Below are 17072 nucleotides of genomic sequence, written 5' to 3'. Positions count from 1 at the left end.
GGGTGTGACTCCGCATGCTTGGGCTAATCCTCTTGCTATCACTCCGTCTTTCCAGTTTGACACTTTCACACCGGCTTTAGGTCTGTAAACAATCTTGTAATGGTTTTCTGGTAGCGGTGGGGTCGTTGGCAAGCGAGGCCGTGGCTTGCTTGCGTTGTTGTGGCCCCATGGCTTTTGAGGGGCTTGCCGTTTTCCATCATTCGTGTTCTGTCCCGTGCTGAGTTCGCATGAGAACTCCTTCTGCGTCTTCGAAGTTGCGATGGATTCTTTCTTCTTCTGTTGTCGCGCTAGTAGCATCACCCATGGTCCTGTCTGGCGTACTGTTTTTCCGCTGTTGCTGTCGAACGTCGGCTCCGTGTCGTTCATTTCTGCTTCATTATTTGTTATTCCTGTTATGGAGTTCGTTCGGTCAACTTCCATAATGCTAGGTTGCCGCGGCGTTTGAAGAGGGATAAAACATTTAAAAAAGCCGTTGTCGGGCGGCCCGGCGTGCACGTGGATCTCGAGGCACGAGGCGCGAGGAGCGGAGCCTCAGGCAGCAGGGCTCGGCGATCGCGAGTAGGCTTAGCTGGGCACGGCAGTCACCTTGCAAGTTTCAGGATTAGTACTTGCGTGAAGAAGAAACTCACGGTGGTGTGCGTGGTCTCTCTGAATGGCGCTTCTTGAGCTGAGTCGAATGCAGCGGACAGTCAAGCGTTGCGAGGGGGCGATCCGCAGGAATTGCAAACTGAATCGGGAGCACACGTAGAGCAAGTCTGCTCGGTTTGCCCTCTTCTTCTTCTTCCAAGTCATCGATGGAAATATCAGCAATAGATGATTGGACTATGTTAAAAACAAAACAGAAAAGCAAAAAAAGAGATTATTGTTCACACTTTTTGTTTCCGCGTATACGAACCGCCATCAGAACTCGACGGCGCTTACATGCACTTTCGTAATCTATAGGCAGACAGACATTCCGATGCGACGTTCACTCTGATTGACAGGTTTATTTCCATTCTGATAAAATTACTCGTGCTTCCTTTTCAGGTTTATGCAAACGACTAGCATGATCGCATTGGCTAAGGTTCTGTCACGATGAAGTCCCGCGTTTAATTTCAAGGTTGCCTCAATTAATTTTTTCGTCCGTGTCATCCCGCTACGAGTTCGACTTCCATGTGAGCTTAGCGTATTCCTAGGCACAAGCGTCTGGCGCCCGTGAAAAAAATAAAAATAAAAGAAGGCTCGACTAACAAAGACGCAGAAACTTCCGACACAACGCCGTGGGTCAGTAGCAAGAAGCAGCGACGGCGCACTGTTTGTAAAAGTTACACCAGTGATGGCTGGCAACACGCTTAACTTCCTAATCTTTAACGTGTGCATGCTTAGATGACGGCGTCCCAAGCATAAATAAAGGAGGTAATAGAAGAGACATAAGAACATAAAATGACTGCCAGATGCATGAGGTTGGTCCGAATGTGTTATATGTGCGCAGCAAGGAGTAAACAGGCATCATCGTTTGCTGGTGAGAGTGGCGGAACCACCGGCTTTTACTCATTTTCAGTGCAGTAATCGGCATCTGAGTTTGGCGTGACTTGAAGGGACCCACTTTCCCCGCCCCTGTGACAGTGCGAATGACTTCTAAGAATATGCGCATACGTTGTAAAACCGCGAGTTTAATGATAGGCGCGAGTTTCTTCGATATAGGAAACCTTTTGAAGTTCGAGCCATACCAAAAATGAGCCCCACCGGGTGGTTTCACGAGAGAAAGGCAAAAATAAGAATGTGTGCATAACGTCTATTGCATTTTCTCGAAGCGAAGTCCTTCAGCGTGGGCGGGAGCCCCGTTTCGCCGGAACCGTCGGAACTGATCAGAAAGAAAAATACCGACATTCGTAGCTTCGAGGCGCAGCAGCAGATGTGAACTCTGAAAAAGAAACGTGCCGTCATTGCCGCGCACGTAAAGCGAACACGAGGTGTTCGTTGCAAGCGACCTCCCCCGCATGTATAAAACTAATTCTCGAAAGCTCTCGAAAGCGTTGTATGGGAACGAGCACTTTATGAGAGAATTTCCCACGTGGCGAAAAGGGCTTAAGAGCTCTTTCCCGGGAGTCGTAAACCCATTAGAATTACATAGCGCCGGTGAAAGAAAAAAGTGACTCGTGCTTAGTTTTCTTTGAGCAAAAGCCATAAGCTTTCACTGCACGCACTTAGCGCGAGGAAAGAACACGACGCAAGCGGTGAAGAGTGCACATTCTTCGCGAAACTGGAAGCGCAAGTAATTCCCGCACGTTCGTGATCAGCTAGGAAGTCGAAGAAGTACTTTTTTTTTTCTGCAGTGGCCCCGCTCTTGAGCAACGCGTTTAATGAACTTCGTGGACTTTATAAGCAGACAAACTGCAAATGTAAGAAACAACCCCCAAACATGGTCGGCGTGCCACAGAAGTATAATGTATTTTATCTGTACTTGGAAACTTCTGCACAGCCTTTCGCACGTGCAGTAGCACACGCTCACGTATTCAGGATTGATCCTATAATTGATCATCACTGCGACCCTGCCTGCAATAGCTTAAAACACCATCCTGCCCGCACCGGCCGACGCCGATCCCGCCATGCGACTCACTGCGGTCAAGGAAGAACGATGAACAAGTTCTCAACGAGTGCCCGTAGCCACAGAGACTGCCACGCAGTAAACCTAATACACAAGGTCCGGACGGAAGCACCTAATGAGACATACTCGCTAAATAGGGATATAATAAGAAGCCAACAAACAAAGACACCAAGGACAACCGGGGGGAAATTACTTGTACTTACTAATTGAATTAAAGAAATGATAAATTGATGGCAATGAAAGTGGATGGAAAAACAAGTTGCCGCAGGTAGCGAACGATCCCACGTCTGCGCATCGCACGGGTAGAACAAGCACCAGCCCTACCGCCAGGTATATGTTATAGGACTGCTCCGGATACAGAGATCTCCGCCTGGAACACCGCGCGACCCTGTCACCTCATTTGTTGACTGTATAACCCCCAGCCAACGCCAATCGAGCAAAGCAATCGAGTTTGCACGTGAGGCGGGCATCCATAATCGAATGCGATTCCTGTTCCTTAATCATGCACACTCCCTTTTAGTCCAAAGATTCCGTTTCTAATTTAGGTTTTTCATTCATTAGACGTGGCTAATGTCAGCATGTGTTGCACACGGGGCTGCATAACGCTGGCAAGTTGGCATGCTTAAATGGACACGAAAGGTTACTATGAAGTCAAGTTAAAATGATAAAGCAATGCCCTAGAGTGTCTAAGGCGTCAATTTAATCACGAACAGAGCTTTAGTAACCGAGAAATTGAGGTAAATTCACGACACGATTTGAGACCCCCCTCCCCCCCCCCAGCCACATTCCGGTACTAGCCCGATGACGAAGGCACTCCTCATAATTTATGTCACTAGTGCTCAACTGCTCGTATTAAAATAATTGTTTCATTAGGTTATAAGACGGAAGAAAATGCTACTTGTCTACTTCTGTTCGATTCTACGAAAAAATAACATTTTGACGTTACCCTTCAGTAGTATGGGTGATCGAAAGGTTTCGTTTTCGCTCGACTCTGCGCGCTCGACTCAGCGCCGCGCGCGCTTTGGATTTCAGTTGTTTCGTTATCGCGTCGTGCTGCACTGGCTCTGCTGGCTTGCGAAACTTGCATTTGGAACAAGCAGCGAGAATGCCACGCCCATGTGATGTCGTGCAATGCGCGAACAGTCCGCGGAACTTGGGCATGGGCAATCGCAGCGGCGAATCCAACGTTACTTATCACTGTATGCCGACGAGTGAACCTCTCCGTTCGAAGTGGTTAAGTGCCGTACCTCTGCCATAGCGCGTTGTCAAAGAGCCGAAAAATCGCATAGTGTGCTTGCTGCACTTTCGTCCAGAGGATTACGAGCTCAACGACGACTTACTGAACTCGTGTGGAGTACCTTTCAAAGCAATGCTTTCCCGTAGCGCTGTTCCGTCGGTCTTGTCTGCATTCTCCGAAGCGCAAGAAAAACTGCAGGTTGAAGACGCGCGGTGAGTGCGGCATTTGGTTTTCACGAAGAAAAAGCTACAAATGTGCGAATATGTACAGCCATGACATACAGTTGCCGTGGTAGTCGTACGCAACCACGCCGGCAGCGCGAGCCCTCAGCAGCAGGTCACGCTCATCAGTGCTTAAATCGCTGAAGTCGATCCCAGCATTGCGAACCAATGTGTCGTGGTCAGGGTCGTCCATTGCAACGAGCGTCAGAGTTGGCGTCATAAAATAAAGAACCAGCTTATCGTCGCGCGCTTTCCCTTCCGCTAGCCACCATAGTTCCGCTTTCGCGCTGCTGTCGGCTCTGTCTAGGCTCCGTTTTTGGCCGCGCGTTTGCGTTTTCTGCAGAAAAGCCGTAGCGCCGTCGGCGGGCGCCGTTTTACTCACCGACGGCGCAACGTCACTATGAGACCATGACGTCACCACTCCTCGATCGGCCGGCGGGCGAATTGAACTGCGCTATAAGTACGCGGATGCTTCAGGACGCATTTTTCTCTTAAAATAAGTCTCTTCTTCGCATGAAACAAGCGTTTCGAGGTTTTTGGGATGGTATTTCAACAGTCCACGTTGATTTAATATTAACCTTTAGTGTCCCTTTAACATACGTGACAATTTTAGTAATGAAAATTCAATCTTTGATCGCCAGAAAAGCAGCAAGTGTCGTGCGTGTATCAATGATGCAGATATCCGTTTATAACGCTGTGCACTCTTGCGTAAGAATTCTGAGATGTGATTCTCATGATTTTGGGGATAACTATTTGGTCTCCGATTGACGAGGCTGGCTCAGGAGAACTGTGTTGGAAGCCTCACAGTAGTGTACGCATATGGCCCAACCGGGAACGGGGGATTACGAGCGATGAACAAGATGCCGCTCTCGTATGGATCACTGAGATAACATGATGGTTGTCGGTACCGGTTGACCTGCGTCGTTAAGTGGCTGCCATGCCGTGCCACCCAGCGGGTAACCTAGTGGCAGGAAAGAAATGTTTAATGGTACTTTTCAGCACTCAAAAGGTAAGCTGTCGTGGACTCATTACAATAGTCGTTTAGGTTGGCAATGTTGTCCGCCGCCACCACCGCAGCTGTCCGCCACAGCTATCGCCAGGCTCCTACCCTCTATGGAGAATTGGACACATTGGTTGGATTGTCTTGAGGAAAAAGAGGTCATAGGCCGGCGCCATGCATACATGAAATACATGTATGGCATACCTAATTAAATCACGCTGGCTAGGTGACTGTTTGTCACCGCCCGCTCCAAAGGGGATGCCAATACATCATCATCATCATCATCATCATCATCATCATCATCATCATCATCTTATCGGGCCACTTCTCACGCGATGTAAGATGCGTGCCGCGTAGCGTCCATAGGTTCGCACTTTGCATTGTATTTGCATATTATCACACGAGGTCGCAAGGCATGCAGCAGTTGCATAGGTAGCTGTACAAGGTTTGGATTTCCTATCATGTATGTGTCTCCTACCCAGTCCGGGGGATTGGCCAAGAAATGAACGGATTGTCTTGAGGAAGAAAAAGGAGATTAAGGATATGTATATAAATGCCAAAATGAAAAACGTGTATAGCATACCTGATTAGATCAGGCAGGCTAGGTGACTGTCACCACCCCGTTTCAAAAGATATACCAATAAATCATCATCATCAGCAGCAGCAGCAACAGTATCCAAACGTGCCACTCGTCACGCGATGTGACATGCGCGCCGCGTAGCGTCGATATATGCAAACTTTGCATTGCGGTTGCGTTGTATTATACCAGGCGTCCCGACGTGTGGAAGTTGCATGTAGCAGCTGCATGTTGCACGTAGCTGAACAAGCTTAACTCAGCAGGCTAGGTGACTATTTGTCACTACGTCAGCAGGCTAGGTGACTATTTGTCACTACCTCGTATCAAAGGGGATGTCAATAAATAATCATCATCGTCAACAACATCGTACTGTGCCACGGGTCAAGGGATGCGATACGTGCTACGGGTAGCGTTGGTACCTGTGTTTACACCTTATGGCGCGTCCTCGCAAGCTACGAACCGATGTTGAAGAAGCGAATCGTATAATCGTAGAAGGCGCGCAGCTACAGCCAGGCTACGTCAAGCTCAGCAAACCGCAGTGCAGACAGCCTCACAAGCCGCAGCTCGCCGTCGACGCCGGGCGGACAGTTGAGGTAGTTCTCGCGAAACCAACGCAAAGAGGCTTCGCCGCAAAGACCCTCTAGTGCGAGCTTCTGAAAATGGAGCTCCTACGGAACCGCTCCTCCAGCTTACGCTATGACTGTGCTGGGTGTACTGCACAAGCCTGTGACTTTTTTACCAGCTCTGTCTAGTACCATTTATTTTATGAACACTGCACGTGCTTCTGCAGTTGAAAGGAGAATCACAGGCTTATTTGCATAAAGTTGGCACAAGCGTGGTGTCGCTCTTGCCACCTCGCTAGAGTTTACTGACAGCGTCCACGAGTAGAATAGGGTGCTCCTCGTCTAGAATGCGTGCAGCGTTGCGGCAATAGTGAGAAACGCCACTGTCTGGGGCTAGGCTACTCGCTGCACTTTTCTTCGTACACTGGCTGTGCATGGCTTGTATGCATGGCCAACTGGCAAGGCACACACACAGACGTGCATGAGGCGAGAACGATGCAGAGGAACAAGCGTAGGTTGTGCAAACCAGAGAAAGTCAGAGCGAAGGCAAAAAATAAGCATATATCTATACTATACTATATAGCCGCTCGCGGGGTGCTCCGACGGCTCCCTCGGATGGGATCGTAGCTCGCGGCAGCCACCGCCGCGCTATGCACCCCCTCCAAGTCGCCGTCCTCTGCATCAGAGATATATATACGGACTGCCCGAAAGAACGGCAATGCATGTAGGAGGAGAAAGAGAGACGGAGGTAGGCTGTGGTGGAGGGGTTGCCAGAGAAGGAGGAAGAGAGTGGGCGGCGCAGCGGGGCAATTTCTCCCGGCCATCGATCGCCGCCGCCGGAGCCGTGAATATTTGATGGGCCAAGCGCCGCTCGGGCGCGATGCAGCAGCGCCACCGCCACTTCTACTCTCCTCTCCCTGGCGTCGACCTCTTCTTCTCTCTTCTGCCTTACCCTTTTTCCTCCTGCTTTTGCCGTCGGGACGGTCGGACGGGCTTCTCCCGTCTCTGCCAGCGCGCCCTTGTGACGGCGAAGACGACGCTTCGTCAGCGATGAGGTGGATACGCGTCCGGTCTCCCGGCCTTCCCCCCCTGGTCACCACCCTCGCTCCTTTGACTGTCTTCCCGCGCTGGTAGGGCTTCGACAAGCCGCAAGACGCGGAAAGCCTCACCGCACTGCCAGAAGGGGGAGCTCAGTTCCGATTTTACGCATTACCTTTGATTGCGCGAGGACAAGTGACGGATAGCAAAAGCGAAGAAACGCGGTGCTCCCCGGTGGTGATCTTTGATGTACCTTAAATGCTGACGTGGTCGAGAGATGGCTTGACGATTTATGCCGCACGCGTCTGTGACTGCCCTACGTTCACAGTACTTCAAACACGTGCATGGCCAGAAGCACACGATGTCTCTTAAGGAGAAAAGATTCATTGAATCTTGTATGTCGTGCCTCATCCGTATAACTTTAATCGCCCTCAGTTAGAGAATATACAAAGCCTGCAATAAGCGCATGCATCGCAGCTGACATCCGGTCAGAACCACGCTGCTATGATAATTGTTTTAGGCGCCTACTACACAGCAAGCACAGAAGAGTGTCAACATTATATCGGAAGTAGCCCACAACAAACGGAACTTGCAGCTTCGAAGCCCCTCACTATTCCCTGACATCAGACACCGAGGTGATTGCCATTGTAGTCTCATTTTATTAATACAGCGCCGAAAAACAATGACACAGAGAAGACACACGAAAAACCGACCACAGGCTGATTAGTGAGAGCTCGTGTTGTCGGTTTTTCGTGTGTTTTCCCTACCTCGTTGTTCATTCACGACTGTATTAGGAAAATTAATCCCGTACCAACTAGCTCAACTCAAGGTACACCATAGTCTCGATGTGCCAACCGCCTTTCAAACCGTGGGTAGAAGCTGCTAACAGTGGCACGTGCTACAGAACTTGTAGACAATGCAGAGCCAACCTTTTGAAAACACTTTGTGGCAGCGCCCCGATGCCTCTACTTCCAAGAACGCCGCCATGTACGCGTTATTATGCAACAAGCGACCCGGCAATCGGGAGCAGAGCACGACTCCACTGTTGTGAAACTTTTTTGGGCGGTGCCCGCATTGCCTGCCTTTCATGCGACATCATTGAAACACGAAAACTCATCACGTCGAAGTAACGTGTGCGTACTAAACATGCATTAATATGCCGCATAAAACTGAAATTGTTAATGAATAGCCGGAGGCTGCCCTCGTCCGAAAAGGATATAAAATGGCTGGTCATTGATTGCTTAAGCAGTGACTGCTCGGAACTGCCGGGAAGAATGGATTTATTTGCATATAATAAAAAATTTTGCGTGGCAGTATAACGTTATCGTGTCCTTTCCGCACGTTTACGACATCGCTGTGCCGGCTCTTCTTTGCTGAGGATCTGTTTTAGCGGCATCTTTAACTCCCCGTTGCACGCCACCGCACTTTTCGACCACCCACCTCAAGCTAAGCAGGGGAAAGTGGGCCAATCGCAGACGCCAGTACCGCCCTCCTCATCTGGTTACCGACTTTTTCTGCGCCAGCTCAAGTCTAGGGAAACGCTTTCCACTTCTGCGCACTCCTCACCTCTTCTCAGCCATTTAAATAAGAAAAAAATTCAAGCAGGGCCACACCGAAACTTCAGGTTGCCCTACCCCCAAAATTTAAGTTAGCCCACTCGCAAATTTAAGGTAGCTCACCCTGAACTTTTAGTATGCCCACCCCCACATTTCAACTTGGCCCATCCCCAAATTTTAGTTGGCTCACCCCCAAGTCAAAGTTGGCCCATCCCCAAATTTCAAGTTGAGCCACCCCCAAATTTAGGTTCACCCGCCCCCAAATTTCAAGTTGGCCTACCCCCAAATGTAACTTAGCCTACCCCTAGATTTCAAGTTGGCCCACCCCTAAATTGTCGTTCCAATGCTCTTGCGTTCGTCCTCATCTTCTTCCACAGCTGGCTGGCTCTATCTTGAAAGCAATCGTCTTACGCGAAGAAAGGACGGACGGACAGTTTTCTCGTTGAGTAACCATAGAAATGCTTACGCATTTACAACCTGCCAAGATAGACAATACTATCCGCATTCAAAGTGGCCTCCTATAAACGAGGAGAGCGTATAATTGGGCTCGTCAGACAACGCTGCGGGTCACCGCCCGATGCTTGCGTCGATGGTTACTTAAATTTGACATCAAAATATTGGAATAAAATCAGACGGAAATGGTTAGCTCTGCGTTACAGGGCCCCGAGAATGGTACTGGGTCAGGAGGCTGAGCCTATCGAAGAGGCTCGGAGTAAAACTTCAGTTGGAACTAGTAATTATTTCCTCTTCCTCCTCGTCGTCCTCTCAAGCAAATATTGTAATTACCTTTCTGCTCCCATTCAGCTGCCTTCTCACTTGTTCATGATGCGTACCGCTAACAGTATGTGTTGAGGCTTCGAGAAGAGCTTGATTCGATGTCTGATTCGATGTCTGATTCCCGCCGACGGAATTCAAGCACCCGGTTCTGCGGCGCTCAGTGTCTCAAGGCAAGTGGAACGGTTTCCTCGAACTGAAAGACCTACGCTGGATCTCCTATACTTCGTTCAACGACAGGAATGCCGCTCCTCCAAAGAAGCAGGAGCTCCAGTGGACACCAGAAGTTCGGGAAAACAGTAAACGATAAACAAAAAAGTTTCAAGACATGACGTTAGTGTTGATTCATTCGACGTGAACTTATCACCGAGGACGTGTCACCTATGTTTGGCCTCTCCTTTTAACCGGACTGTGAATGAAGCAAATTGATGCTTTTCGGTGTTTAAATGTACATAGCGAAGGCGGCATCTGTCCTTTCACTCTGTCTGCTTTCTGACAGCTTCTGTCGCAGCTTGAAAAAAAGAAAAAAGAAAACGTCAGCAACTCCAGATGTTTCGGTAAGGGGAACAGCGTGTCTGGTTTCATATCGGTAATGTCGTGGATGTGAAATTTAAGGGACACCGACAGAAGCTTTCGTAGTTTGCCTCGCTTGGCCTCCGACCATTTCAATCTCTTGTGGACCTTTGTGGTGTTATCAGGCCTCGTTTTTTTATCTTGTAGCTACTCACTGTCCACGAGGATCTTTGGACAAAAGCACTTCACCGTCCACAGCTCGACTGCTTCTGCGATATTACCATGCTTCTTTCTTGTATGTTCTTTTCACTTCTTGAAGTTTATACTGTTATGACGTCTCGATCTTATACTGCAGCTTCTCACTCTGTGCAAATCTTGCATTTCATTTCCAGCATGATGTGAGAGGGGAGCTGAAACGCTGGGTAGCTCCAGGTGTCCAAAGTAGCAATGCATTGCATGGAAGTTTAGGACATACTGCTTGTAGACGCTTCTCATCCGTGCGGCTTTACGTAGGCGCTGAAATAGCGAGGACGCGATGTTGGCAGACCAAACAGGCGGACTGTTCGTTAGTTCAGTGCAACAGCGCACTAAGTAACATGATTTACAATGTGTACCATCTAACTTCTGCCAAGGTTAAAAAAAATGCCAAGGCACTTCAAGAGGACGAGCCTAAATGCATATTGTTGGTCATTGTAGGGAGCGAGTCACAATACTTTTGTATTCTGCTTAATTGCATACTTATGCAAGGCTAATTACCGAACTTCGCAAGTATTAATTATAACGCAAAACTTGCATTGAGAAAGTCGTAAAGCCTTCTCTGAAACATTTATTTCAACATTGGTACTTGTTGTGCGCAAACAAACAGGGACGAAGAATAGGGGCAACATAAGGACGAGCGCTTTCTAACAACTGATTTTATTTTTGAAGAACTACTTACTTAAATACCCACAGAACTGCGCGATCTAGTTAACAGAGCACCCTACAGCGCATATGATACCCGCTGATCTGCGCCATCAAGTCATATGAATATCATATCATATTGATATCATATCATATCATAGTCATATATTATCATATATGACTATGATATGAATATCATAGTCATATCAATATGAATATGTTCCAACTAGGCCGACTCGCAGTTATGCTTTACTTCAACAGCTTCTAACTTCCTACTTGTTGCGAAATTATTTTTTCTACACCCTAATGAAAGCCCGCTTATATGAAAAAAAAAAAAAACATGTGACATGCCCATTTGTGCTCCTCGATGGCAGTGCTCTCAAACGTGCCGCATATGAACGAACAGCGCATTTAGTCTGGTGGGCTGCAGCTTAACAGGTGATAAGGGAGTGATGCAGGCATCCACTTTTCGCTATTATGAACGTCGCTGACCACACAGTTTCATAAAATGATAACGACAATAGAAGGAACTGTAGCGCTAATGCCTCCGGGTGCTGCAAGCAGTGCGGTTCAAGCAGTACGGGAGCGCTCATTAGTACACAGATTTGTCTTCTTCCTTTGGCTTTAAGCACCTTCGTGAGTGTGCGAACTGATAATTTTTAACGAGATACCGCGTCACAAATTATTAGCATTCTCTGACGACGGCATTCGAACAGAGGACCTCTAGGGTAATAGCCCGGTTTTGAAGCCATTATGCTACGGACGCATGCGTCTACTAGCGCCATAGAACACACTTAAGAATTTTTCGCGGGCAAGCCAGACCGTTGAGACGCTTAGCGCATTTCCATTTGGCCACCACACCTCATTGATGTTTTATTTTATTTTATTTTCTTGCAACAAATAAAATCCATATCGATGACCTTGTCAGGCGGAATCACTACAATGATTACCGATTGCGCATGCACTCAGATTCTAATTGCACTCAATTTAAAAAAGAAAGACCGCTTTGAGATTAGGCCATTAAAGTCAGACAAAGCGTAATAAACAAAGCCACAAGAATGAACAAAGCCAAAAGCACGAAGATCAAACAAATCCATGCACTACCCATCATTCCCACAGTGGCTAAACGATCGCGGCACCAAAGTTCCTTCTTGTAATTATTGTAGAAAATTCTATAGCCACACCTGATTGAAGCGCATCACTGGCGTAAATTGAGCGGCCAACGCCTGCGCCGCTGCCTTGTCACTTTTTGAATGGCGCGCATTTCCACGCCTTTGTGTCCTTTGCATGAAATCGGCAACATGAAATAAGCATCGATTCTGGACGCTGCCCGCTGCCGCAGTTTACTTAAGACACAGTCAAGCCATCGCTTCAAGGCGATGCTATGCACCTGTAACGTTTTACATTCTGCGTAGACAAGTACAACGACAAGGCTGCCTTTCACTGGAAATTTTTTTCTCATTAATATGTTCAATATTTATGCAATTACTTCTGCAAATTCTAAGGAAAGCACATGATCTGATGTAGCCCGCAACAACACCACCATTTAGACCATTCGTCGGGCCGATGCCATAAAGTAGCTTCAACGCCATATTATATGAAACGCTATAGCAAGGATATAACAAACGTAATAAAAACAACCCGAAAGTCGACAACTAAGAACGTTACCGTCAATTTTCTAAACCTACTCAACTTCGAGACGCGATCGCAATTCTATTCACGGATTGGGCCGTAAGGTATAATTTAAGCTTTAGCTCTGGATGCCTCAGTTTTCAGCTCAGACTGTTCTTTAGAACTCCTTCCGAGAATAGGCTTCATAGAGGGGCGCGTTGTTGGGTAGAGTTTTGTTGAAGTAGCGGCTTTCCTCGAATCATTGTTTGCGAGAGCACGACGCCAGTGCTACGCTGTTTAGTATTACTGCTGGAGGCTTTCAGCATTTCAGCCCAACGCGACTTGTCTGAAGCGAAATAAGATTTTTGAGCATCCGCTGGGGGAAAATTGAAAGAGGATAAGAAAGTGGAAAGTTCTAATTATAATGAGCACAGTGACAGCGCTGGAATAGTATTGTTGATTCGTTTTCAGGGTTTCATTTCCAGTTACATTTTCACGAAGAAAAAAAAAGTTACTTTTATTAAAACTTCTTATGTTGCCGCTGCTTTTCCGTATTGTAAAGCGCATCACATCGGAAGGTATTGAAATTTTTGTCAACCTTGGTTTAGAAATTGCTGTTGATCTGTATTTTTTACCCGAAGCATACGAAAAAGAAACCCATTGTCAGTGTATTATAACCGTTCTTGTTCGCGTGCTATCTACACTTGCACTTGCGTTATGAGTTGATTTGATTGATTATTGGGTTTTATTGGCGCAAAGGCCAGTTATAGCCAAATTGCGCCAACGTTGTTATGAGTTATCAGAATATATTAGGCTATATAACTTTTTATTTCACCTAATAATTGTGTAAGATATTGACGCGTTAAGCTTTTTAGTGAAGGAAATAAATGGCGTGAACATTTTTCAGTGACGACGCGTGCTTTCGTTTTCTTTTTGTGCAGTGCATAAACATAAACAATAAATGAATTTACATGTTTGCACAAAATGAAAATAAACTGAATTTCGTGCACCACATTTAATTGTACAGCATTTAATTCTTCGATTCACTAAAGCTCCGCTTCACATAGATTCCGACATGTGTGTTAAATATACATAAGGCTTTTTTTCTCTCCTTAAACATTCAGCACAACCTACTTCCACTTTCATGTACCGAATACCAACGTCCAAGGTCATTTCTTTCTTCGCGTTCTCCTTAGTCCAAGACTGCGTAAGCAGTACCACTATAATGTAAATCTATACTCCTGTTTACACAAAAAGATAAAGCTTCTGCACTATAGAACGGTTCGTAACAGCAAGTGTAAGCCAATCATAATGCGGACACCTTAGCAACGACTGCCGATGCATGGCAAATAGAAATTACGAACGAACAGCTTTCTAAATTCGGCCTCTGCACTTTACTATGACAGGTATTTTCTCGCAATGGGCGACAAACCTGAAAGAGTAGCTTTAGCTTGAAGTGGCATTCATAGTTCTGCCCGTGATCCTGATCTGTGGTAGTAAATGGTGATTATTATCGACATTGATCTTGTGTATGCGCCATGCGAGTCTCTCTCTCTCTCTCGATATACTTATTGTGTTTCCACCACTTTTATCCTGCGATTTTCTTTACTGGTTAACCTCTCTGCCTTTCTCCTTTCTTATTCTCTCTTTCTCTTCTGTCTCATTGATAACGCTGTCACTGTTGTAAGTCACGGCAGAGCTATAAAAATGAATATAGTCCATGCATGCCCCGAGTCAATTTGCTTCGGCCTTCAATGTTGTGACAGACGATCATAAAAGGCGTTGTTACGTTGTCACTTTCCCTTAGACCAATTTCACTAGAGATACTGAAGCTCTTTCATCGAATTCCACATAACTGAAACTCTCGCGTTTTGCCAGACTACGAGTGTTTTTTGAAGCTCACCGCCAGAGGACCGATTTCGCTGCATGCGGAGAACGCCATCCCGTCGAAATCTGCAAATACGTCGTGTGTGCAAACTGCATCAAACGGCGCTCGCACTGGCTGTGGGTCGAGCAACCAAAACAAAAACACCGCCACCGGAACCACGTTTCGAACCCAAGCACGCGCCGCAGGGCAGGGTCCCGCTTCGGTGCGCAGGGGTGGACACAGCGGTGTAGCTGGCATCAACAGAGCGTTGACTAACCTCCAGCAACCCTCGCCCCCCCCCCCCCCCCCCCCCCCCATCGCGAGGCCAGTGCGCCTACCGTGACTGTCGGCCGCCCCGTTACGCGCTCCTTGTTTCCGCCGAGACACGGGAAGGCTCATTAAACACGTAGTGCCAGCCCGCCTATTTAAGAGTGCTCTGGGGATTGCGCCCATTGATCTCATAATTTGTCGAAGCGCTGGCCTCTGGCGAAATTAGCACTTTACCATGGTGGTGGCTGTCTTCAAAAGCCCCCCAAGAAGCTCCTGTATGCCCTCAGTCGGTCAGCTTGTTCACTAACTCACTGACTCAGTCACTCACTCGCTCCCTTTAATCACTCAATCCACTCAATCACTCACTCAGTCACAACACTCACGCAGTCCATCAATCGCTCGCTTATTCTTCATTCGTCAACATCGTGCAAAAAAAAGGGGGGAAGTCAGTTCTGTCCAAAGTCCAAAATCAAGGACAGCGACAAGCTAGCACGGCATTACGCACCGTAATACTCCCGGTGTTCGGCGCAGTATCGGTTGCAGTAAACGCAGTCTGAAGTAAAGCATCGTGTGTGTTCCGGCTATCGATGGCCACGATACCCGTTTGCACTTACCTGCGTCGCACAATACCGGCGCAAAGTGAGCCACGTGGAGTGCGCATGATTCCGGTAGTGTACACGATCAGTCTAAGCGTTAAGGTAACGCGGAGAGTTGCGAATTTGCAGCACGGTAATGTACCAAGTAACCGGAAACTGTATGTTGTGACGAAAGCATTGAACGAGGGCGGCCAAAATTTTTCACAATGTAAAAGCACCACCATCAATAGACTGTCACTACGAAACGCTGGCACATGTGAAAAAAATAATAACTTTTTTTCTTTTTGACATGCCAAGAGAGAGAGAGAGAGAGAGAAGAGAGGAAGGAAAGGCATGGAGGTTAACCAGACTTAGTTCAGTTTGCTACACTACTCGTGGGGAGCGTTATGGGGAACTGAAAGAGAGAGAGAGAGAGTTTCATTCTGCAGCATAGGCTTTGGTTTGCTTCTTTCACATCGGTGCTAGTGCCTGACTGTGTGTAGCGTATCGGGGGCACGGGACGGTGAAAGGGTTGCCTTTTGAGGCACTGGTCTGCCGTTAACGCTCGCACTTCGTCGGTGCTTTAAAGCTTGAAACACCACCACTGTACGACATGCCTATGCGTCCAGGTATTCTCTTTTTCGTGAAACGGCACCAAATGTGGATCGTTCGTGCACGTGGCTCAAAACTGATCGCCAAATTGAATGCATGTTCAACGCCTACGTCTCCTCTCCCGAAGTGTCAGAAAATGTGTGACTGGAAAATCGCACAGTTAATTTTCTGTGCTGCTGACCGTTCTTTGTTTCCTATTTTACTATACAATAAAGAGAGAGGAGAGAAAGAGAAAGGAAAGGTCTCTTGATGGTGCAATAGCCACGAGCATTACTCGTCATTGGGAAGGGTTGTGTATGTTTTGCAGTGTTGGGATTTCCTTTGTAGTGTTTTTTTTTTACTCTTTCGTATGTATTTAGTTTAGCGTCGACGTTAAGCCTCGATGACTACTACAAGATCACTGCTACAGCAACGGGCTACCTCGATTCCCTACGACGACGCTACAAACATAACAGGAAGATTCCTATAAGAGCTAATAATGTAAGCGATTACAAGATCCCGGGCCCTGTCATCCTGCTCAAGTTCCTTTTTACTTTTATAAGCATGCAGCTCATCTCTCAGAACGATCACAGTTATCTTCTTGCATAACCCGAGCACAATGCGCCTTCACGTCAAGCACACATTATGAGCATTAAATAATTACATCGATAAGAGTGTAATACCACTGGCACACCAGTTAACAGCTGCAGAAAGGCACACGACTTTAACCACAAGCGATTACAGTGACATGAAAGTAATTAAACCTAGCTGTAACTCTTATGAATTCTCGATATTTGGACAAGGCGCAAGTACCATGTCTTAGCGGTCAAACGCCTGAGGATAAGGGGCCCTTCAGCGTAAAAGAAACGGGTTTACTTCGAAGGTCTTTAGTCCACCCGTGTGTGAGGGCTACTATAGTTGCTTGTCAAAAGAAATCAGTGGCTACGAGCACACATTACAACCGTGGTTTCTAGAGCACAAACTGCTTCTACTCTCCGCCGCCACTGGTGCCTGGTAGAGCACCGATATTTGTCGTTGCCCTACCCAAATTATCATGACTCTCACTCTGCGTTTATGCCGCCTGCGTACACCATGACAGCTTTTTGGTCATGGAGAAAGAAAAATGTTAGGAGAGCATTACGTCACGAAGCCAGCCTTGGCAAGCGAACGCTCTGTGAAGCCCATACATTTG

The 17072-nt window shown here is 47.3% G+C and overlaps 1 long non-coding RNA gene across 1 annotated transcript in view; it reads left to right on the top strand.

The window, feature by feature from the left end:
* Positions 1–17072, top strand: part of LOC135898071 (uncharacterized) — a 107293-nt gene that overhangs the window by 24517 nt on the left and 65704 nt on the right. The window lies entirely within an intron of this gene.

The sequence above is a fragment of the Dermacentor albipictus genome, chromosome 3, assembly GCF_038994185.2.
Source record: "Dermacentor albipictus isolate Rhodes 1998 colony chromosome 3, USDA_Dalb.pri_finalv2, whole genome shotgun sequence".
Lineage (NCBI taxonomy): Eukaryota > Metazoa > Arthropoda > Arachnida > Ixodida > Ixodidae > Dermacentor > Dermacentor albipictus.
Note: the sequence above shows the minus strand (reverse complement) of the source record. Positions and strands in the feature narration are given on the sequence as shown.